A 24,407-nucleotide genomic window follows, 5' to 3' on the forward strand; every position below is an offset into this window, starting at 1 on the left:
GTTCTGTTTCAAGATCCCATTCCATTTGTATGCTCACTAGGAGATAGGTTCCAAATACTATAACAAAGAACCACATGAAACAGTGGCTGAAATATCTTTGTTGAACTTAGTGGGACTTGCATATTAGAAGTTTCTTTCTTTCTCCTTCAACAGTCTGAGGGTAAGCTCTTCAAGGCTGATAAGGCAGTTTTGAAATGTCAAGGATCCAGGCTCTTTTTATGTTGTCACTCGACCATCATCACTATGATGCTTCCATATCTCGGTACCAGATGCAAGAGTAACTGTAATTTTTGTTGTAGGTAAGAGCAGGGCGTGGTTGAGTTAGACACTAGGTGGAAAACAGCTCTGGGGCCAAGTCCTGTGGCCAGTGAATGCTCTTATATGAACAAGGTCTTTAATGGTTTCTAAAGGAGGTGATATTTTAAGAGGAGATAGACATTTTGGTAAAAGATATGGGAGGGGATGAAGAAAAGGAGAGGTTGACTACATATAATGGCAGTGTTTGAAAACCCAGACTTCATTTTTCTCCATCTTGGTTTGGATTTATAGTAAAAAGTACAAGATTACAACAGAAATGAAATTAGATGTGATTAAAAACACAGGAAGTGATGAGAAAATTGAGACTACATGTGGAATATGGAAAGAGTCATTTGACAGGAGGAATGATTCTGAGCAACAAAGAATAACTTATGCAAAGGAAAAAGGATTTGGCCTATGAAATCAACAATTCTTCTGCAGAAAGAAAGACGAAGATTGTGGCTATAAGTCAGGTTTTATGTGTCTGGCTGGAGGATTAGCACCAACGTCAGAGATCTAATATTAATTGAAGAGAAAGCTTGGAGTTTGAGAATTTTAAGTCCTCAGTGAAAGTTACATAAATTCAAGGAGGATCAATTTGAATCTGTATAATTGGCAAAATACTGCATCTTTCAGGAATTTTTGTTTTTGTTTTCTGTGTTATATTGTCTTTAATTAGCCGCAAAGAGCTCTCCACTCAAATCACCTAAAGATCACTTCACCCACTGCTCTGTTTCGCCTCCAGTCTCTCTCTCAAGTAATGGTGAGATGCACACTTTTTCTTTGATTTAGAGAAATCCATGGTTGTGTTTGCCAATAATAAAAATGTTGGAAATCCAGGTTAGCAGAGCAAAGCCATTGGCATCTTTCACATCAACCACATCCAAAGAGCCGGGATTTCCCTCTTCTGGTGATCACATCAATTCTTCCCAGGTTAGCACCTCCAGTCACCATCCCCAGGTTACCAGTGTCAAACTGGATGATACTGGTAGTCTTACCAGCCTCTAAGTCAATTTGAATTATGTTGTTCAACTTGATGAGGGGCCCAGGGTAGCAGATGGTGGGAACATTATGGATCAACAGATAAGGGATACCTTTGGTGCCTACAAAGATCTTTCTCATTCTGCACAACTTGTACTTGGCTCCTCAGGCATAACGCGGTGAACACAGAGACTCATTGTCATAGATCAGATGAAAATTCTCTCTGGTTTTGTCAATGCTGATAACATCCATAAAAACTGAAGAGTAGGTTCTGTCAGTTTGGACATAGGATTTTATACATATCACAAACTCAAAGCCATCATGTACTATGGCAATAGGTATGATGTGACAACTCAGATTCAGCAAGACAATTTTAATTTTCACATTAAATTAATATAGTAAGTTTAAATTTTATTACTTTTTAGTGTTTCAAATAGCATTTTTAAATTTGATTTGGCTTTATTATTAAAGCCAAATTTCTTATTTTAAAATGTATACGCTTAAGGAGTCTATACTTAGTTTTATGTACAATATGACTCACATGTTAGTATTCGCAGCCTTTCTCCTGTTCCCACCCCCAAAAGGGAAAATGATTTGCTCACTTAGCTTACTTCTGTTCTGCACTCTCCCCTCCACATCAGAGGGGGATCTGGGGCTGAGTAGATACTTAGAAAAGAGAACACCATGGTGGTGAAGCCCCGTTGACTTGGCCCATCAATCTTAATTAACCACTGCATGCAGATCCTTACTTTATTTCCTATTAGGGCATACTTAGGTCTGTTCCTTAGGAAGATTTTGAGGGGGAGACATTCTCCTATCTTGTGGGCATGGGTAGATGGACAGGGAAAAAACACACTGGTCAATATGTCCTGCATCCAATGCCCTGGGGCTCTACATGCTTCAGAAGCTTGGTGGGACCCAAAGCCACAGCTCTGCTAGGCGCGAATGAACTTCAGAAGTTTTATACAACCGTTGGAGAAATCATCAAAGAGGAAATAATCTACTCAGTGATTTCCAAAGTACACAAAGGTCTATTTTAGGAAAAGTTACTCAATGGATAATATGTTAGCAAGGAGGAAAGAAGTTGAGTGGTTTAAAAAGCTTTAAAGCATTGATATTCCAAATGGAAGAGTTTAAAGCAATCTTACTCTCCTTAGACTTGAGGATAGTAGGAGTCTCTCTCATTGGATAGATGGATATCCAGTTTGGTAAACTAAACTGGAGCATTGGTCCTTTGTTAATGAGAGCAGAGGGAGAAGGCTAAGACTTAGTGAGGGAGCCAGGTCAGGAGGGACCAGTATTCAATGCTGAGTAGCCATAAAATTTTTGCCAAGTCTCAGTGTGACAGTTTGTGTGAACAGAATGTCCACTAAGTATCTATCACTAAATATTTATTTATAATCTCTTGAGTTCCCTTTTTAAGTTTCTGCCATCATTTCCATGTTTCATGTTCTTTTTTTTTAAGAAATAAACTAATTTTTTTTCTGAGAAAAGACTTCATTTTAATGTCAATAAAAGGAAAATTCTTCCTGAACCTTCTCAATACAATTTCATCAATGGTGAAATATAAAATAATGTGTTAATTGGCCATCTACTTTTCTTTAACGTATGAAGATAAAATTGCTAATTAAAAGTTTCTAAGTATGCAAAACTTAAATATCATGATTACTAGTTTATTAATAGAATAAACCTTCTAGTAATTATTGGATGTCAGACTCATTTATTACCTCTACCACAAAAGACTAAATATAGAATTTCTCTATTTCTGTAGGAAAAAACAATAAATGTTTCAGACCACACACGAAGAATAGTTTTGGTGTGGTTTTTAGGTGTATTCCCACATTTAATGATAAAAGCAGAAAGAAATTTAAGAACATTTTCTGTGTGTGTCCAAAATGGAAGACACAACATCCTTTTTATAAAAAAGCCAACAGTTATTGACGTCTGAAATGGGCAATTTTTTCATATCTACGTGTACAAGGGCTTGTGGGTGTCCATGCACAGAAGCACACATTCAGTGAACATACTAGAAATTCAACATCGTTTTTATTTGTTCAGTTTTTAGGTGCAATGTACTCCCACAGGAAGAACTCTTTTTCCCATGGCTTCTGCATACAAATTGGATCAAGGAAGCCATTTGATTTCTCCCAAAGGACACAGAGAAAATGACCAAACAACACAGGTGCATAAAGTTGTGTGAATTCTCCAGCTCTGTGTGGAACATAGGAAAAAACCCTGAAACAATCATTATATCAGCATTTTCCCAATACTGCAAACACAATTCACAAAGTGGTAAATAACTAGATAGGATTGGATATGTCTGGAAAGAGGGAGAGGCAGTTATTTCTTATGGGTGGTTATGGGTTATTTCTTTCTCTTTTCTGAAAAATGGAGATTATTTTTAAGGCCCTCTAGATTTATACATTTTGCCTGTGAATTCAGTTACTACTTCCAAAACAATCACTTTTGGTGGGGGGGGGGGGGCAAGAATTTTAATTTTCTCACGCCCTTTTCCACTCTGTGCACTCCCCTATTATCACCACGAGTGGATGAAGCTAGACAGTACAGATGTTTTGAGAGTGTTCCATCTTTTGACAAGGTAAATAAAATATTACATGATTATGTATCACAAATGAAATTTTGGTTGTGGCTTCACAGCTCAAAGATAAAATGGTTTGTTCTGTTTTTGTTCCAACACTCTTATTTGTATTGACCTCCAAGGCACAAATAAGAGTGAAAAAAATAAACACTTTCCCAGGAGGATTTTTCTAAGAATTTCAACCAAAGATCCAAAAGATAATAACAGAAACCAGTTCAAAAGAAACAAATAAGGGAGAGATGATAGAATGTTCTGGAAAAACAACTGATGCCTGTGATCATTTAAAGGCTACGCCAAAGACTGGGTATGAAGCCATGAAGCTGAAAAGTAGCCCACATTGTGCAAGGGAGCAAATAAATGTTTTGCAAACAGGTGTCATTCATTGGCAATTTCAGGAAGCTCCAGGGCTGACTGGAGATGCTGTGGGCATTAGGCCACTTTTCCGTGAAATGATTCTAGCAGCTTTCAAGATGTGAGAGATGATATATTATTTTTGTATAGAAGCAAACTCTGATTTATTAGGGAAAGTATAGGTTGGGAAAGTGACCACCCATGTTTTCTTTTTAATCTCCTTTTCCAGATGTATTTTGTGTTTATATTCTGTTGCTCTAGTGAATTGGATATAATTTTGCATTTATTTGCCCCCAAATAACATACAATGTTTATACAAAATTTTTCCTTTAGAAACTCTGAAGCACCTTTCAGACCCTTAATGACAAATTTGAAACAAAATCTAGTTAGGAAGGAAAAGTCGTCAGTAAGTAATAACTCAGCGAATTCTTTCTAAGAGAATGTTTTGCTTTTGCTGGGTCTTCCCTGCTTATTAGTATAGAAAATTTCAATTTTCATTCTATCAGGCAGAAAGTTAAACAGTCACAGACATATTAAATAGGTTCAAGTAAGGTCAGGATGGAACTGAAGTTTGGTCAGTTTAATTGTTGGCTACTCTTCAACTTAGTTTAAACCACGGTTATCACTGATCCGTTCAGTCGCATAACTCATTCTCCTGAAGAATGTTGGTCTCTCCCATGCCACACAAGTAGAGCTGGCTCGACTTTCTCAGAAATGGAGGTGCCGAGAAAAGTAACATGGGCAGAGTTAAGATCTGGGCTAGCTCTTTCCTGCTCCCAGGAAACGTGCCACAAGAACAAAGGTGGAAACCTTCTGAACTGTTCCTCAGAATTATTCTTCTTAGAATGTAATTCGTATACTATTTTATTGAATATGTACATATATATTCTCCTACATGAAAAAAAATTCGAGTTTCTTATTTTGGTACAAATTGATAATGTGCCCCTGATATTCTAGAAAGAACTCTTTGGAATCCTGGTGCCTAGGAGTGGGAAAAATGCCCAGGCTCTAAATTTCACAATATTTAGGACATTCAGGGTAGAGCAGAAGGGGTCAGTCTCATCTTAAACTCTTCTTCATTTAGTTGACATCATTGGAGTATCATTTGACTTGCATATTCTCAGCATATATGGGGAAGTTACTGGGCTAAATGAGGTGGGAGGAGGGTGGAGGGGTAAAATATCCCTGCTCTTGAACAATATTATAAACATGTGTGTTCTTCTTCTTTTTTTTTTTGAGGAAGATTAGCCCTGAGCTAACATCTGCTGCCAATCCTCTTTTTGCTGAGGAAGACTGGCCCTGAGCTAACATCCATGCCCATCTTCCTCTACTTTATATGTGGGACGCCTACCACAGTGTGGCTTGCCAAGCGGTGCCATGTCCACACCTGGGATCCAAACCGGCAAACTCCAGGCCCCCGAAACCAAACTTGTGCACTTTGCTGTGCCACTGGACCAGCCCCCAACATGTGTATTCTTAGAAGCTTTGTTTACACACGATAATGGTCTGGTGCACTTGTAACTCACTTAAGGATTCTAGCAAACAGGATGTCACAAAGTTATATAATATTTTCACGGTGCAGAAATGTAGACATTTATGAAGTGTTGTTTTATATTTTCAGTGGGTTTTTCCATAATAATTGCTGCCCATGGATAGCTGTGGTTAAAAACTGTAAAATAGCATTCAACAGAGGGTAATTCTCTTTCCTATCTCTCCCATCCCTATAAGCTAACTACACTTTGCTACACAGCCTGGTCTGCAAGTTTTATCCCCAAGAGACTTTACCCTTGACTTAGTCACACTTACCATACTAGATTCTAAGCTCCAAAAGCACCTGAAACATGTTGAGTTTTGTTGCTATATGCCGAGTACTGGCCCAAGTGCCTGTCACATGGTAAACTCTTAGTTATGGGAAAGAATGGGAAAGGAAGGGAGAGAAGGATGAGAGGAAGAGAGGGAGGAGGAAGAAGTCCATACTGCATGTCCATTTGGACCACACTGGGCATTGTCTGTAGCTCAGATAGTCATAGATGTCTCCATACGGTTGACTCATCCTGTTCTTAAGGTGATTAGAATGCACAACCTGTAACTAGGAAGCCAGCTGTCCTTTCAAAGATTGGATCCCAACCCATATCTGCCCATCCAATTTGGTGTTGCATGCTCCATTAAATTTGATGTTCAGAGCGTTTGAACTTTTCTACCTCACATCATTTTTTATTTTTTAATTTTTTTCCTTAAAAAGGAGCACATCCTTTTTGATGACTGAGCACTAGATAACACTGGGTGCTTTCTGTGGTCAGAGTAGTTTCATGCTTCAATCCTAGATTCAGTGAGAACAATGGTCATGTTATGTTGCTATGATGTACATGCACATAAAGGCAGACCCACTGACCTGACTGAAAGGAAATAAGGAGGAGAATCCTGTTGGGAAAAAATTTGATGACCGAGGAGGAGAGGGACTCTAACAGGTGAACCTCTCACTCTCTATTCTCTTGCTGTATCTGCTGCAGGACTGTTTGCAGCATACCTGCCCTTCTTCTTGTTCCCACTGCAGGAAGCCCGCCCACATTTCAGGCAGCACACAGGGTAGCAGGGAACTCATGGCCCTGTGAGCTGTCACATACTTCTTGAGCATACACAATAAGTGCCTGCTGGGCTCTCTACTCATGGGGGAAGTGTGAACTGGCTCAGACTACGTTCACAGTGTTACCAGGGAAGATCAGCCAGCTGGCTGCCAAGTGGTCTCTTAGGGCACCATTTCCAGTAGTGAACTCTCCTTTGTCAAGCAACTGGTCTTCCAATGTTCAATTCCAGAAAAGTTGTCTTGCTAGTATTTCAGAGTTTAGTGGACTCAGGAAATATTGACACATGCTAACAACACTTACAAGAAGACAATATATAAAATGTTACCAATTATTAAACCCAACGGGTAATGTGACTATCACCTGAGTCAAAGGACCAGAATACATTCTGTGACGTGATGTCACATTCTGTCCCTATAGTCAAGCCATATAGAAAGCCAAGCTTGCAATCAGAATTGTGCTTGATTAACATGGAATCAGAAAATAGAAAATTAGATATATAATTCAAGGGGCTAATGCTTTCCACTAATAATATTAGAAATACCTATTTCCACAATATAACATATTTAGATGGATGGATAGATAGACAGGCAGGCAGGAAGATAGATATATAGAGAGAGATATAGATAGATACACTCATACATATATATTATAATATATACATATATATTATATGTATACACGTGTGTATAGATACAAAGAGATAGACATGGGTAGATATAGATAGTATAGATACAGATATCTATAGATATAGATCTATAGATATCTCCGTAGGATCCGAATGTGGAATCCCTTGGCCAGGTAACCTGCTTTCACTTGAGTTGATATTGGAAAAGTATTGACAAGCAGTAGCATCCTTAACCCCAGGAAAGGGGGATGGCTTTTGCCCTGGACCCTCAATTTAAAAGGCCCCACCTTGTGCCTCTTATCCAGTCTCATTGGGCCAGGAATCCATGAGGCTATCTTGAGCTTGTGGCCACTGCCCCTTTGAGACAATGCTCCAAGCATTAAAAACTCCAAAATTTCCTGCCTAATTGAACTTACTTCCAGAACCTGAAGTGACTCTTGCCTAGGTCTGTCCTCCTGAAGGTGGTCTCTGCTATTGTTACACACACCACTAGATCCCAAAGTGGTCAAGGGTGAACAGAGCTTAGAAATGTGGACTGAGGCATGCACACGGGTGTGCACAAGGCCTCTCTGGTGCGGTTGGAGCCAGTGTGGGAAGAGAAGGGGCGGGGGTTGGGGAGTGCTGCCATGGGCCCAGGGGTGGGAAGGTGGAGCCAGGCCTCCCTGTGCTGCCAAGGAGTCCTCGGAGTCCTGAAATTCTGAATTCAAGCCTGCCCCTCCAGGTCCTTATGAAGGCAAGTTTTGTCAAGATAGAAGGCAGAACATACTTAATTCAAGAGTGTGTTGACCTGATTATTCTTGCCTAGCATACTACAGATGTCCTCCTAAGCTTTTTCGAACTCCATTTCCCTCTTTTTTCCTTCCTAATCACTTTTTTCTTAGATATAGTAATATCTAACTTTTTTCTTAGACATATTAATATCTAAGTCTCCTTGTCTATTTTATTTACTGCTGTAAATCTCCTATTTCAAGAATAGCATCTGGCACATAATAGATACTCAGTAAATATTTGTCAATTAAATTAATGAATAAATGCTAATATAATAAGGCTAAGCAATAATTATATCATTTCAGGGAGTCTTGGTTATTATGATCGAATTATAGTTCAACTTGTGTGGTGGGAAATTATTCATGACGGTTGCATTTTACAAATAGATGTAAGGTATTAGGTGTATTGATCTGTTTCCCTGTTAGTTTGAGATTGTTGGGGCTTTTTTTCTTTTTCTTCTTTTTCAAAAAGAGAAGATCTTTTTCCCTTAAGTTTGATAAACTTGAAGGAGATCCTATGAGAAGAGCCAGCCTCCAGATGGACCTGAGAAAAGGAAAGAGATTCCTCATCTCATGCAAATAAAGTGCTTTAGGCCTTGTAAGATCAGAGTCAAGGAGGTTCTGGATGCTTCTGCCAGCAGCTTCCTGTATAAATTGATGGACAGGCAAGCAGTGAAGGCTGTTTTGAAGGAACTGTGCCACAGTGGGCAATAGGAATGATTAAGGGTGCATAAAAAGATCTTGGAAGTAGAGACAGAGATATAATTCATGAGGAATTGAGAAACAGAATATTTGCATCACTTACCCAAGGCCAGTTAATCTGAACAAAATAACCTCTTTAAATGGACAAGATGATATTTATTTCCCTTTCTATTCTAAGCCACTGTCTTTCCCCTTTAGATGTTATCTGGAGTTGGAGTAAGAAAGGATCCAGTGGATGAAAAAGAGCCACAGAGTTATGGTCTTGCGTAACTTGTGACCAGTTCCTTTAAATATTTCTATGTGACATGGTGAATTTCAACTCATTCTATACTTTATCAATGGATACATTCTAAATTTCCTTTTACTCATTAAAGTATTTAACTCTGATCTTAAACATGCTCTAGATTAATCTGACTAATTATGAATAGTACATGACATTCTTAACTGTAGCCTGGAAGCAGGATTATATTTGTTCTTTAATTAAATTTGGTTAAAGAGTTAGGGTCAGATATCCACTCAAATATGGAAAATCTTTCAAGAATCAGAGCTGTCAAAATAGTGAATGACTGTGAGATTCATCTTTACTGTTGTGTGGAACAACAGTTCATTCATTCTCATTCAGCTGTGGGAATATATTATAATTTATTTATCCATTCTACTGTGGATGGACATTTGGCATTTTTCAGTTTAGGGCTATTATGAATAGCGCTGCTATGGATATTCTTAAATATGACTGTTAGTACATATCTGTACACATTTAGTTTTGGTATCTAGGAAGGAGTGGAATTTCTGAGTCAGAGTGAGTTTATGTTCTTCTTTTGTAGATAATACCAAACAGTTTTCCAAAATTTTTGTAGCAATATTCCCCCACACAGAGTATATGAGGACGAAAGAAGCCAGGCACAAAAGAATACACACTGTATGATTCTATTTCACACAAAATTCAAAACCAAGCAAAACTGATTGATGATGACAGATAGTAGACAGTGGTTATCTCCAGGAACGAACTGACTGGGAAGGGACCTAAAGGGAGTTTCTGGGATGCTGTTAATGATCTATTTCTTGATAGTTAAGAGGGGAAGTTCATTACAACATGTGTGCTGCTATCTTTCCTCCCGCCACCATCGTATATTGGGCTGTCTTGGGGGAGAATGCTAAGTCCATATATTTTATTCTGCTCAAGAGCCATATCTGGATCTGACCGAGCCATCTAGAGAAGGAATCCTGAGTTGCTAAACTTAGAATGATCATATCACTTCTGGAACATTAACACAATGTAATCTTGAGTTGTCTTATTTTTGAGTCGAGTTGAGTAGATTTGGGAGTCTATATGGAACAGGTGAATCATATTAAGCAAGGACTCAGTAATTTTGTAGGAAAATAAGGAAACACATGTGTTAGGGCAGACGTAGAATGAAATATACAGTGGATAACTTTTGAGTCGTGGCTAATTCCGGATTTGGTAGAACATCTCTCCACGGTCTGATATATTTTTGGATTTTTACAACACCCCTTCCTGGTCCAGTAGATTGGCTAAGCAAGTACTTATCCTAAGGCTTTTCCCAGACTCTACCCCATAGCCAGAGCTGATCAGTCTAAGGATGAACATCTGACCTGGGCATGATGAAACAAAGTATAAAAGTCAAGAATATGATCATGAAAATCTTTCATAGAAAAGAACATGAGATTAGGAACAAGGAAATCCAAGTTCTAGTCATAACTCTGTCAGTATATTCAGCCTGGAACGAGTCATTTTATCTCTCTGGACCTACGTTTCTTCATATGTAATAATGAGAGTTTGGTACTAAAATATTTTTTCCAGTGTGTTTTCTTTGGAATGTTAACGAGTATCATGCAAGGAAAATGAACTGGATTGGTCAGATCTGTGTTTGCCAAAGTTTCTTTGCAATAAGACTTCTCAAAACATTTAATATACTAATGTGTATGTGAATTTTCTAGAAAGATCTAAATATGCAATCTTTCTTTGATATCACACCATTTTTTTCCTCATGGCAGGTTTCAAGAGGCAATGTTTCCATGGAACATGTTTTGAGAAATATAGGGTAAGATCTTTGAGATCCTTTCCTGCTCCAACATAGCATGGATTTCATGATCCCAACGTACATCGGCTTATGGCACAGCCCACTGGTGAAGACAGCATCTAATGTCAGGCTTATGTGGTTTGAAAACAGCCTGTAACTTCAGTCAGAAACCTTGTGAGGCACCCAGATGAGTTGCTTGCACCTTGCCAAACAGGCAGCTTGACTGGATTTTTCTTCAAATCAGCCGAGCCTGTTGGCATCGTGTAGACACAGAGAGAGTATGCATTCCTGGGCTCCTTTTCCATTAACCACGCAGCAGCTGCAGTCCATGGCTGAACTGTTGTTCATCTTAACTGGGCATGTGTCCAGCAGCACTAAAGGAGATAGAAGGAAACAGAGGGGTGATATACTCTCCTTTAGGATCTGAAGGACAGGGAGCTGCTACCTACCTTTAACTAAGGGAATCCTAGAGCACGTACCAGGATTCTAACAAATGAAGAAGTTTGAAAATTCATCTAATCCAGCCACTCATGATACCTGACTGCTTTTTGTCACTGTTAGACATTTCCATTGATAAGAAACACGCTAACTACAAAGCAAACCAATGCACCCAAAGAGACCTAATAGGCAGAAAAAGCTTATTTATTTTGGCTTAAAATGTGGTTCCCTATAGATTTCATCTGTTGTTTTAGTTCTGCCTTCTGGAATCATTCAGAGTGAGCCTAAACCCCTCTCACATGACAGCTCTGAAAGTCAGAAGGTGGGTCACACTGTAGTTCTGAAGATCGGATAAAATGGCAGTGAAACTGTTCAATGGCAGGACAGACAAATATAGAATATTATATTTTGTATGTTTTATAGCTTTTTTGTTCCATTTTCATCTCTCAAAGTTTGGGTACAAATTCTTGCCTAGGTCACTGTACAGCTTAATATGAAAAGACTATCTATATAGCTAATGCTTGCAATATATGTAACATAATGCTTTTGTTAGCATATGAGTAAATATTACAACTGACATTGATCAGCAAGATAAAAATCCCCAAATATATGTGCAGCAGCTGAAGTAAGACCATACATGGGCAGTGAATTATTGTCTGAAGGTGAACCTCATAATGAGCTCTGAATGGTCAGTGGGTGAAGGATTCAGAGGAAGGCCTGGCAGAGAATTGATCTCAGCCACTGTTTGATCTGTTGCCCACTTCGTCACAGATATCCATTACAGTAAATTCTATGAGATATTCATATCATTAGCTTAGTAACATAATCGTTTGGTCTCTGTGATGTTTCTCTTGAGTGTATAAATGTAGCTAACATGTGTTTCTGTTCGAGAGAGAGATCTTTTTAGGTGAATCACCATAAAACTTGGGGGGAGTAAAGAGCTTTCAAATGTTTTAACTACAGAAACCAGACATGCGTTAATCAATCCTTTGAAAGTTTTCGTGAATCACTTTATACCGTAATGAACTTGGAAAAATAACAATAAAACTTAAATGCCTGTAGTTACACTGAAGAATTGCTCATTTGACTAAAGCTTTTCTTGAGACCCAAAATTCCAGCAAAATAGCAAGTTAAAAGATTCCAGAATCTTTAATAGGTTTTGTTATTTCTTCTATTCAGGGGAGAATTCAGTATATTTTGAGCATGTCCTGAGGAAAACTTAGGCCAAGTGGTTCTTCTTTCCGTTTTAGTTAAGAGATCACCCTTATGGAATCTTTTATGTTATCTCAGAAAAGATATTCTTTCTTGTTATCTTAAGACATTTACTTTAAACTACCATGCCTTTTCTTGGATAATTTTTCGCTAGTGCTTTTATCAGAGATAAATGGTTAATTATTCTTTATACTAAGCAATTCACATACTTTCTAGTAAATACTTTGAAAACAAAAATCTTGCATCCTCTTTAGTCTTCTTAAGTTTTGTTCTCAGAAATTGAATTTTGTTTGGTTTCTTTGTTGGCCTGGGACTGAAAACACCACTTAAAATTATGAAGAGTCATCTGGAAATATATGTACAGAACAACACATATCTGAAAGTCAAATAGGCCTCTATCGTTATCTGTAAAACTTTCCAACCAATGCAGGAATGTAAAGAATTCCTGACAGGTAAATATCCAAGCTCCCTCTCTCCCTTCTTCCATTCCTTCCTTTCTCCTTCCCTCTCTTCTTTCTTTCCTTTCATCCTCCCCTCCTTCCTTCCTTTCATCTGTTAAGTCTAGATAGATAGGTAGATAGATAGATAGATAGAAATACAGATAGATATAGATATTCTGACAGGAAACACAAAATCTCTGGATCAGAGAACAGGGTGTTTATTACTCACAGAGCATTTCAACATCAGTTTTCCGATCCTCCATAGGGCAACTCAGTGGGCCAGAAGTTCACTTGAACATTTACCAGCGTTGTACCATAAGAGAGGCGCCTTGAAATGATGAAAATCAAAGCTTATATAGGGTGACTGGCACCGGAGCCCATCCTCTCTTCCAGAAAGAGAAAGCCCTTCATTCTGGAATGTAAACAAATCTTCTCTGGGGAGGGGAGGAGAAATTCCCTGGGTTTTTACTACCCTGGAATGTAAGCAAATGGCTCTGGGTAGATAAGCCTTAAAACTTATTCACTATATACCATCTCTCACTTCCAAGACATGTTTCCTGTTCAGTCATCCTTTAACTAAGTTTATTAGTTTTCTTTCTTAGACAGCCTGGACCACGCAGTAACGTGGAAGTATTCATGGAGGTTCAAACAGCAACCATTCATCCACTCGACCAAAGGTTCTTGAGCTCTTTATAGGCCTTCTACACGTAAACGTATTACCTATACTAAAGGTACAGAAACTTATAAAACATGGCCATTGCCCTCTGGATGTTTACAATATCGAGTTTGTATTCCTCCAGTGGCAGAAGGTCATTACTTTACAATGCAGTTCATTATATTTTTGAAATGTTCAAATTGTTAACATGTTCTTTCTTCTGGTAAATATAAGTCCAGCTCTCTGTAATTTCAACTTACCCATTGGTTCTTTTTAGACCCGCTAGAATAACTCAAAACACCAAATTCCAGTTCTATTGGTAGCTACTCAATTATTTGAAGATTTTAAAAATTTTTCATTCTTCCTCACCCAAATATTGTCTCTTCTATGCTAGGCATCTCTAGAATCTTAAACTTCTTTTTTTTTTTTCTTTAAATTAATAAAATTTATTTAACTATTTCTCGTTAAAAATAATTTCTAGGCATTTCGCCAACCTGGTTATTTTTATATGCTGTAGATTGTCAGTTATCCTCTTAAAATATGTCTTTTAAAAAATATTTTAGGCATTTTCTCACCAGGATGGGATACAAAATGAAACTCTTACCTTCTTTTATCTGCATATGACACATCTCTCCTGGCCGTCTATCACACTATTAGATTGCTTTCCAAAGCTGTCTTTTCTATAACTAAATAAGTTACTTATAAAGGATCTTGGCTCCATTTATAAATACGGCTTGATAAAAACCATTACAAAACAGTAAAATATATTTTTCAGAGTTGCTATTCTGCTAAGGTTATTTTTGATGATAATCACTATCGTTCAAAAATAGTTTACACTTTTTCATCAGTTCATCCATTGAATAGTAGATTCTTCATGAATATTGCTTGATCCAACTTAATTTTACTCCCAAGATAACTAGGCAAAGTACAGTTATTTCAGTTGTGGGGTTAACTTTATTTTTTTAAACACAAGCATTTGAATTTATGTTCTCTCTATTTAACCTGATTTTATGACTAGACACTTTAATAATTTGACTCTAATTTTCTATTCACAGAAGAAATATAAGATCTATTTAAGGCAAACTGAATATAAAATTTACTCAGAGATCATGGAAAAATGCTTTAAACCCATTAGCATGAAGATTTAAAATTCATTCAACAGAAAAGTACTTCTATGTTCAACACACTGTTTGAGCAGTGGGGGTCTAGACAAAATTCTTGCCTTCATGCAGCCTACCTTCTGGTGGTGGAATCAGAGTATAAACAAAATAAAATAAGTCAAGTATGTTGGATGTTAGGTAATGAAAAACTCTAAGGGGAAAAACTAAAGCATAGAAGAGAGAGAGAAAAGTGTGAAAGTCGCTTGGGGCGAGTTGAAATTTTAGAGAGGTTCAAAGATGTCCTGGAAGCTGTCATCCTAATGTTGGCCTCAATTTCAAATTACAGATCCCTTTGCATTTAAAGAAAAAATTTTAAGCAATTTTCTTTAATAATATAGTTTGTTGTTGATATTGTTGTTTTTTAATTCAGAAATTCTCTTTACTCTTTTATATCTAGTCTTTCTCTTCCTCCTTCATGTCTACATGGGAAAATCCAAGGTCCCCATTTGATGGGAATCCTTAACAATTTTGCAAGTAGAGAAAAATCACATTTGAAAAGAAAATCTCAATCCAAGCACCAAAAAGCAAGAATGTGTGAAAATATGGCAACTTGGAATTAAAATGACAAAATCCCAGATGTTCTGAAGCTGTTTGTGTTTAACCATGACAACATGAATTTGATTCAGAAGCATTTGTCAGTTTTTATCCTAGAGTGGCTTTCCCCCACCCCCATGTGGTGCTGAGCCATATATCTCTGGGCTCTCATGTGAGCTCAGAGAATGCAAGCTTATTTTAACATTAGCCTGAACGATCCAAAATAAGGAGGACAAATAGACTTCAAGCAATGTCACACATTTTATTCCAATTCCAAAGTAAATTGTTTTTGAGTTATTCCTTTCCCTGGCACAAATAATTATGAGTTGATTAAATGCAGATATGTTTTCAAGCAACAGCACTAGCCATTTAAAGCTTTTTGAGGAAAGAGGAGATAATATGAGTGTGACTCCTGAGTTTTCGATGTATTGCCCTGTCGAAATTCCTCATGAAGCCTCATCTCTCAGGTCACATCCCTTCTCTCCCACATAGCCTATGGTGACCATGACAATCTATCTTGAAATCTCTGTCCTCTCTTCCTCTGGCACTTATCATACATGTCTGGATTTGTTAAATATTCATTTTGGCTTGTTCTTCTAATACATAAGTTCCTTAAAGGTAAGAAGCTTTTCTTATGCATTTTCCATGTCCTTTGTAGTACCTAACGCTTAAGTCTTGCTCTACAATTACCTTCTGGTTGATAGATTCATTCTTCTTCTTACCTTCCTTGTGTCAGCACCTCTTCTGTTCAGCATGGTAGCAATGCAGTGTAACTGGATGATTACAAGTGGCAGAAACAACTGGACCAACTGGAGTCCTGAAATCAGGGGTGGGGGTGAGGGCAAGGGGGAAAGTGGAGGCTTTTAATCAAACCTTCAGGCAACAGCATTTCCTAAGAACAGACTCACAGAGCAGACAGCAACAGCTTCAACCTCAGTCAGAAGTTTTGCTCTGCACAGATGGCCTATAGGCACATGAAAAGATGCTCAACATCACTAATTATTAGGGAAATGCAAATCAAAACTACAATGAGGTGTCACCTTTTACACCAGTCAGAATGGCTATAATTGACAAGACAAGAAACAACAAATGTTGGAGAAGATGTGGAGAAAAGGGAACCCTCATACACTGCTGGTGGGAATGCAAACTGGTGGAGCCACTATGGAAAATAGTATGGAAATTCCTCAGAAAATTAAAAATAGAAATCCTGTACAATCCAGCTATCCCACTACTGGGTATTTGTCCAAAGAAATTGAAATCAATGATCCAAAGAAATTTATGCACCCCTATGGTCATTTCAGCATTATTCACAGTAGCCAAGAAGTAGAAGCAACCCAAGTGCCCTTCTATAGATGAATGGATAAAGGAGATGTAGTAAATGCATACAATAGAATACTACTCAGCCATAAAAAAGACAAAATCATTCCATTTGCAACACCATGGATGGAACTTGAGGTTATGATGTTAAATGAAATAAGCCAGACAGAGAAAGACAAATACTGCATGATTTCACTCATATGTGGAAGACGAAAAAAAACATTGATAAAGAGAAGAGATTAGTGGTCACCTGAGGGGAAGGGGGTTGCAAGGTGGGCAGGTGGGCAAAAGGGGTAAAGGGGCACATATGTATGATGATGGATAAGAATTAGACTACTATTGATGACCACGATGGAGTCTATTTAGAAATTGATAAATTATGATGTACACCCGAAATTACACAATATTATAAACCATTATGATCCCAATAAAATTACTTGGGAAAAAAAGGAAGTTTTGCTCTGATTCTTTGCTTTTCTTTCTTTTTCCTGACCCTGAGCAATTAGGAAGAACTTCTGGCAGAGTTCTAATCTTCCAGGCATCTGACGCCTACAGGAAATAGTCATTCTGGTGCAAAGGCAAGCCATGACTCAGATAGGCTAACACAGAGAAGGATCCAAAAGTAAACATGTATTGGAGCTTTGGGATACGTGATTTGGGTGTTTTTTTTTTTTTTTTTTTTTTTTGCAGATTTACCTCCTCCCCCACAAAATTTAACTTGGATTCCTATTTATAACGTGAAGTCTCAAGGAAATGCTGTTCTCAAGACCTGTTTAAGAGAAGCTATGTAAAATTATTACTTGAAATTACAAAATGTCTTCTATTGAATTCAGTTTCATATCAGAGAGAAGAGTTGGAAGATTCCATTGTAAAATTGAAAATGTTTTATCTTTGATCAGACTTTGGGGAGAATTGGTTGGTTTGGCGTACAGTATCAGTGCAATTTTCTCACTTGTCTTTTCCCCACTTGCCTCTTTTTCCACCTTTCCCAGACATATAGTCCATGAATCCTTCCAGTGGTCTCACTTGATCACCCTGTTTCGAAATTACTTCCTTCGCTGTGAATCCCAGGCCCCATATGCACCATCTAACCGTACTCTCAACGGGACCAGTTACTTCGATCTACTTTTTCATAAACTTCTGCCAAATTTTACCTGAAGATTCTCAATCTTGGTTCAATCTAATCCTTCTCTGTCTCATTCCCTTCCCTAAACTGTTGAGGATAACTGCTTAACTCTGGAGACAAATGCCACCAAATATGTCGACTCCCACTGCTGCTGGACCATCAGCACTATTGAACAATCCTTGAGTAGTTCTCCTGCATTCTCCCTTCTCACTTCTTCATTGACACATGTATGATCCTTGACACTTCTCTTGGAGAGAGGAGTTCCTATTTCTCCTCCCTTGATAAGGGATATTGTGTTTTTTTGTTGTCTTGGGCTTAAACATTTAAATCTGTGGCTTAGACTCCTATAAAGTCATCTTTTCTCCCATTCCTGCCCAGGTTTCCCTTTCTGATTTCCCCCTCCCAAGTTTCAAAGGAAAAGGAACCCTGTCCTTGTTCAAGCCCTGTCATTCCATCTACACACTACTTCCATCCCCATCCCCTTTAAAACTGAGACCTGCCCGGTGGTTATCTTCTCTCTATTGTTTTCACTCTCTCCTCTCTGCTGATTCTTTTCCCACTACTTGTAAATATGCTCAAGTGTCTTCTATAAGATGTAAATTCCTAAATTTTGTATCACCCTGTAGATACTACCGTAAGCTTCACTTCCATTCCAACCTCAGCTTGTAGTAAGAACAGTCTACACTGACTGTTTCCTCTTTAGAGTCCTCTTGTTCCTTCCACTTTGATTTTTAAAAACGTTTTATTTAAGGACACATATGGAAAGTGCACAAATCATAAATGTGCAGTTTAATGAATTTTCCAATCTCCAACAGCACCAAGAAGTCTCTTTTGTGGCTATTGGCAGTAACTAGCACTTAAGCTTCACCCTCTATTTTAAATCATTCTTTATTTTTTTTTAATTTTTTAATGAAATATATAAATATAGAAAAGTGAACAAAATATAATGTACAATTTAGTGAAATGTTGTAAAGTGAATTACTGTGTAACTGGCATCCAGGTAAAGAAACGAGATATTGTCAGCTCCCCAGCCAGAAGCAACTCAGCCCCACTCCTTACTCTCCTCTCCTTTCTCTCATCACAAGTCATCTAGAAAGGACCATACCTCGGTTTCTCTAGTAATCACTTCCTGCTTGTCTTTATAGTATTACTGCCTATGTATTTATCCATAAATAACAGAGTTTAACTTTGTCTTTATATAAATGGATTCATATGCTGCATATACCAGATAATCTGACTTCTTTTCTAAATAAAAATTATGTTTAAAGATTTATCTTTTTTGGGCGAAGGACTCATGCATTCTTTTTTTTGCTGTATGGTATTCTGTACCTATAAGCACACATTTCTAAAGGGTATAAATCTAGGAGTTAAACTGCCAAGGCATGAGATAGGTAAATCTTCAGCTTCGCTAGAAGATGACAAACTATTTCCCACTGGACTTGATCAATTTATGTTGCCTCCAGCAGTGAAGAGTTTTCTTCTTGCTCCACATTCTTACCATTTGATGTTCTCAGATTTTCTTTTGTTATTGTTTGGTCAATCTAATTTGGATTCACTTTTTTATGAAGACTCTGTTCAAGCTCTTTCCCTATGTTTCATAGGTTTATTTTTTTTCTTTCATCTTTTGCTTCTCGGTGTGTTGTACTTCTTTATGTATTCCAGATACTATCACTCCTTCAGTTATATGTATGACATATATTATTTTCTGTGGCTTGCCATTTCATTTTCTTTAGGATATCCTTTGATAAACAAATTTTTTTCTTTTTTTTTTTTTTTGAAGATTAGCCATGAGCTAGCATCCACCACCAATCTCCCTCTCTGTTTGCTGAGGAAGATTGGCCCTGAACTAACATCTGTGCCCATCTTCCTCTGCTTTATATGTGGGACGCCTGCCACAGCATGGCTTGATAAGCGGTGCATGGGTTCGCACCCAGGATTTGAACCAGCGAACCCTGGGCCGCCAAAGCGGAACCCACAAAGTTAACCGCTACACCACCAGGCAGGCCCCCAAATTTTTCATATTTTTAATATCATAAATGTATTAGTTTTTTTCTTTTTGTGCCTTGTTTGGGGTATCATTGCCCACCCCTAGATCATGAAGATATCCTCCTGCATTATCTTCTAAAAGAATTCTTGTTAGTTTTTTATATTTAGATCTATAATCTCCCTATAAATCACTATTGTGTCTGTAGGAAACAGATTTCAACTTCTGCCATCCATACAATACCCGATTTTATTAATATCACTTCTTTAAAAGACTGTCACCTCCCTGACTGCTTGGTAGTGCCACTTTGTCATGTTTAAGGGTCTATATATGCGTGGGTCAGCTTCCTAGTTTTCCATTCTGTGCCATTCGACTCTCTATATATTCCTGTACCAATACGACACTATCTCAGTCATCAGAGCTTTATAAATCTCAATACATATAAATTAAGACCTCCTCTCACACACACTTTCTTCTTCAAATATGCCATTTTTATCCTTGGCTTTTTGCAGGAATCTGTTAGAATTTTCCTAGCTAGCTACGTTTTCTTTTTAAGTTTAACTTCTCTAATGAATTTTTTTGCTGGCTATAGAAAACAATTGCTTTTTGTGTATCGTTGGTATATCTAGAAAGCTTAATAAAATTTCTTATTAATTATATAGGATCTTTTGGAGTTTCTTTGTACACAATCATACCATCTGTGAGTAACGATGGCTTTGTATCTTCCTTTCCAATTGATATACCTTTTATTTCCCTTCCTTGCCTTTCTAAACTATTTAAGATCTCTAGTTCAAGATGAGAGTCCCGACATGGGGCATTATTGTTGCTAAAAACCCTTTAATTTGGAGGTGGTTTGTTACACAGTAACAGATAACAAGAACAGTTTTCCTATTCTTGCAGTGGTTAGTTTGGAAATTCTAACATGCATCTTTAAATTATCAAAGCCTCATGTTAATCAATAACTTTAACTTCCAACCAGAAGAAAACCAAATCCAGAGAGCACTTTAAGTCCATTTACCCCCTTTCCAAGATATGCTATTTTAATTATGTATTTTAAAATTCAAACAGAACAGTATTATTATTGATTTTATATAGTCAATATTAATTTAAAGTTTCCCACATATTTATGTCTCTTTTCTCTTATTTCCTTGTTGCCATTTAGACATCCCTTCGAGAGAATTTTCTTCTACTAAAAGCACACACATTCGAATTTTCCTTTGTATAGGTTTGCTTGTGACAAATTCACTCAGTTTTTGTCTGTCCAAATATGTTTATTTTACTTTTAATTTTGAAGAATATTTTCTGTTGGTCACAGAATTCTAAATTGGTAGCTCTTTTCTTCCAGAACATATATGGTTCCAATAATCTCTGGCTTTCATTTTTGCTAATAAGAAGTCAGTAGTCAACCTAGTTGTTGCTATTTTGGAGGTAAAGTCTCTTTTTTTTTTTTCTTTTATTCATTTATAGATTTTTTTTCTTCTTCTTGTCTTTAATATGCTGGAGTTTCAGTAAAATGGGATTAGCTAGAGACTTCTTTTTATTCATTGTGCTTAGGATTTCTTTATCTGTAGAGCTGCATCCTTCAGTTATGAAAAATTGTCAGCCATCATCATAACAAATATTGTCTCTGCTCATTTGTTCTCTCCTCTCTTTTTGGACTTCTGATTAAACTTGTGTCAGATCTTCTCACTCTATTTTAGTTTCTTGCTCTGTCTTCTGTATTTCCACCTTTTACCTTTTGTAACCTCTGTGCTTCATTCTGAAAAATGTTGCCTGACCTACCTTTCAGTTCTCCAATTCTCTCTTGCTATGTCTCTTCTCCTGTTAAACTTGTCCATTCGGTTTTAAGTTTTAGTTGTATGTTTATTTTAATTTCTAGGATTCCTATTTGTTTCTTCAAATCTGTTATGTCATTTTATAGTTTCAGTTTCCTGCAGATATATTCAATCTCTAAAAATATATGTCTGTATCTGGTAATTGCAATATCTGAATATTTGCAAGTGTGTTCTGTTTTTTTCCCTTATGTTGGCCCCTACTCATCAAGTCTAATTTCTTTGTATGCCCAGTTTTCTTTACTGTGTGCTAAATTTTTTATGTGAAATAATAATTTATAGAAATAGTTATTGAGGGCTACAACAAGTGAACATTTATCCAGATATGATTTGTTATTGTTCTGCCTGGCTGCTGGGTCTCTAACAGTGTGGGATCACCTTAGAGCAAGGTCAAAAGGATTTTAATGGTCTAATATTTCTCTGAAGAATATCTAGTTAACCCTTATCTTACTGTAAGATGGTAGACTTTTGGTTCTTTTGTATGTGTGGGAGCGGGAAGTGTGTCTTCCACTTTTATTTCTGTCCTTCTCACCTGGTATGGCTATTTAAATCAAAATTCAAATTATCAGGATCTGCAAAATGCTCTCTAAATAAAGATTTTTGAAAAATTATTTTATTGAGGTCACATTGGTTTATAACGTTGCATGCATTTTTAAAAAAAATTATTTTATTGAGGTCACATTGGTTTATAACATTGTGTAAATTTCAGTTGTACATTATTATATTTCAGCTTCTCTATAGACTGCATCATGTTCACCACCAAAAGTTAAGTACTCACTTATTTGTATATTTTTCCCTTCACTTTTAAACTAATATTTCCTTATTTGGCCTCTTGGATTCTTTTAAGGAGATGTTTGCTAAACTGCATTTGCTGTTGCTCTCAGTGGAAGCAATGACCCAAATGACTATGTACTCTTTAAGTAAGTAAATGTACTTTCCAAGATTTTAAAATTTGATTGTTTTTGAATAGGTGATATCCTCATTTCTAAATTCTAAATTTGGTAGATATTGACAAATTGCCCCGCACAGAGCTTGTACAAATTTTCAGTCCCACCAATAATGTCTGAGAGTGCCTCTTCGCCCCATCCTCATCTGCATGGTATGCTCTCAAATTTTTTTTTCTTTTGGTAAGCAAGATTGGCCCTGAGCTAACCAATCTTCTTTTTGCATGAGGCAGATTGTTGCTGAGCTAACATCTGTGCCAATCTTTCTCTATTTTATCTGGGACGCCACCACAGCATAGCTTGACAAGCAGTGCTAGGTCTGCACCTGGGATCCGAACCCATGAACCCTGGATGCCGAAGCAAAGCATGTGAACTTAGCCACTACGCCACCGGGCTGGCCCCTCAAACACTTGAATCTTTCATTATCTAATAATTTAATGTAGTTTTAATCCGTATTTCTGTATTATGAATAGGAGCAAACATTTAAAATTTGTTTAAAGGTAATTTATATTTCTTTTTTTGTGTTCTTTCAGTTTGTATCATTTGTTCATCCTTCTTTTGGGTTGATGGTCATTTTAATTTGTGAGAGTTAGTTTCAATAAAAGGAAGTTGCACGTTTTTTATGCTGTTATATTTTCCCATTTTATCCTTTATATTCTGCTTTTCCCTGTGGTAGTTTAGTTGGGATTAAATATTTTAATGTTATATAGTTGAATTTATCAATAACTGAAAACATTATTTTATGGAGGTTGTGTTGGCTTATAACATTGTGTAAATTTCAACTGCACATTATTATATATCAGTTTCTCTGTAGACTACATCATGTTCGTCACCAATAGTCTAGTTTTTACCTGTCATACATATGTGCCCCTTTACACCTGTCACCCTCCCCCCACCCTCTTCTTCTCTGATAACCACTAATCTGTTCTCCTTATCTATGTGTTTGTTTGTTTATCTTCCACATATGAGTGAAATTATATAGTCTGTCTTTCTCTGTCTGACTTATTTCACTTAGCATAATGTCCTGAAGTTCCATCCATGTTCTCACAAATGGCATGATTTTGTCTCTTTTTTATGGCTGAGTAGTATTCCTTTATGTATACATACCACATCTTCTTTATCCATTCATCCATTAATGGGCATTTGGGTTGCTTTCATGTCTTGGCTATTGTTAATAATGCTGCAATGAACATAGGAATGGATATATCTTTTTGAATTATTGATTTCATGTTCCTTGGATAAGTGCCCAGTAGTGGGATAGCTGGGTCGAATGGCATTTCTATTTTTAATTTTTTGAGAAATCTCCCTACTGTTTTCCATAGTGGCTCCACCAGTTTGCATTCCCACCAGCAGTGTATGAGGGGTCCCTTTTCTCCACATCCTCTCCAACATTTGTTATTTTTTGTCTTTTAAATTATAACCATTCGATGAGGTGGTATCTCACTTTAGTTGTGATTTGAATTTGCCTAACAGTTAATGATGTTGAATGTCTTTGCATGTGCCTGTTGGCGACCTGTATATCTTCTTTGGAAAAATTTCTGTTCATATCCTCTGCCCATTTTTTGATTGGGTTGTTCATTTTTTTGTTGTTGTTGAGTTGTGTGAGCTCTGTATATATTCCGGAAATTAACTCCTTGTCAAATACAAGGTTTGCAAATGTTTTCTCCCAGTTGCTGGGTTGTCTTTTCATTTTGTTGATGGTTTCCCTTGCCATACAGAAACTTTTTAGTCTGATGTAGTCCCATTTGTTTATTTTTTCTTTTTTCCCTCTTGCCTGAGTAGACATGGTATTTGAAAGTATGCTGCTGAGACCAAC

At 37.1% G+C, this 24,407-nt stretch overlaps 1 pseudogene; it reads right to left on the reverse strand.

The window, feature by feature from the left end:
* Window positions 1–999: 999 nt before the first annotated feature.
* LOC124248164 (40S ribosomal protein S4-like) lies at window positions 1,000–6,830 on the reverse strand (annotated as a pseudogene).
* Between the last annotated feature and the right edge of the window lie 17,577 nt (window positions 6,831–24,407).

The sequence above is a fragment of the Equus quagga genome, chromosome 12 (genome assembly GCF_021613505.1).
Source record: "Equus quagga isolate Etosha38 chromosome 12, UCLA_HA_Equagga_1.0, whole genome shotgun sequence".
Lineage (NCBI taxonomy): Eukaryota > Metazoa > Chordata > Mammalia > Perissodactyla > Equidae > Equus > Equus quagga.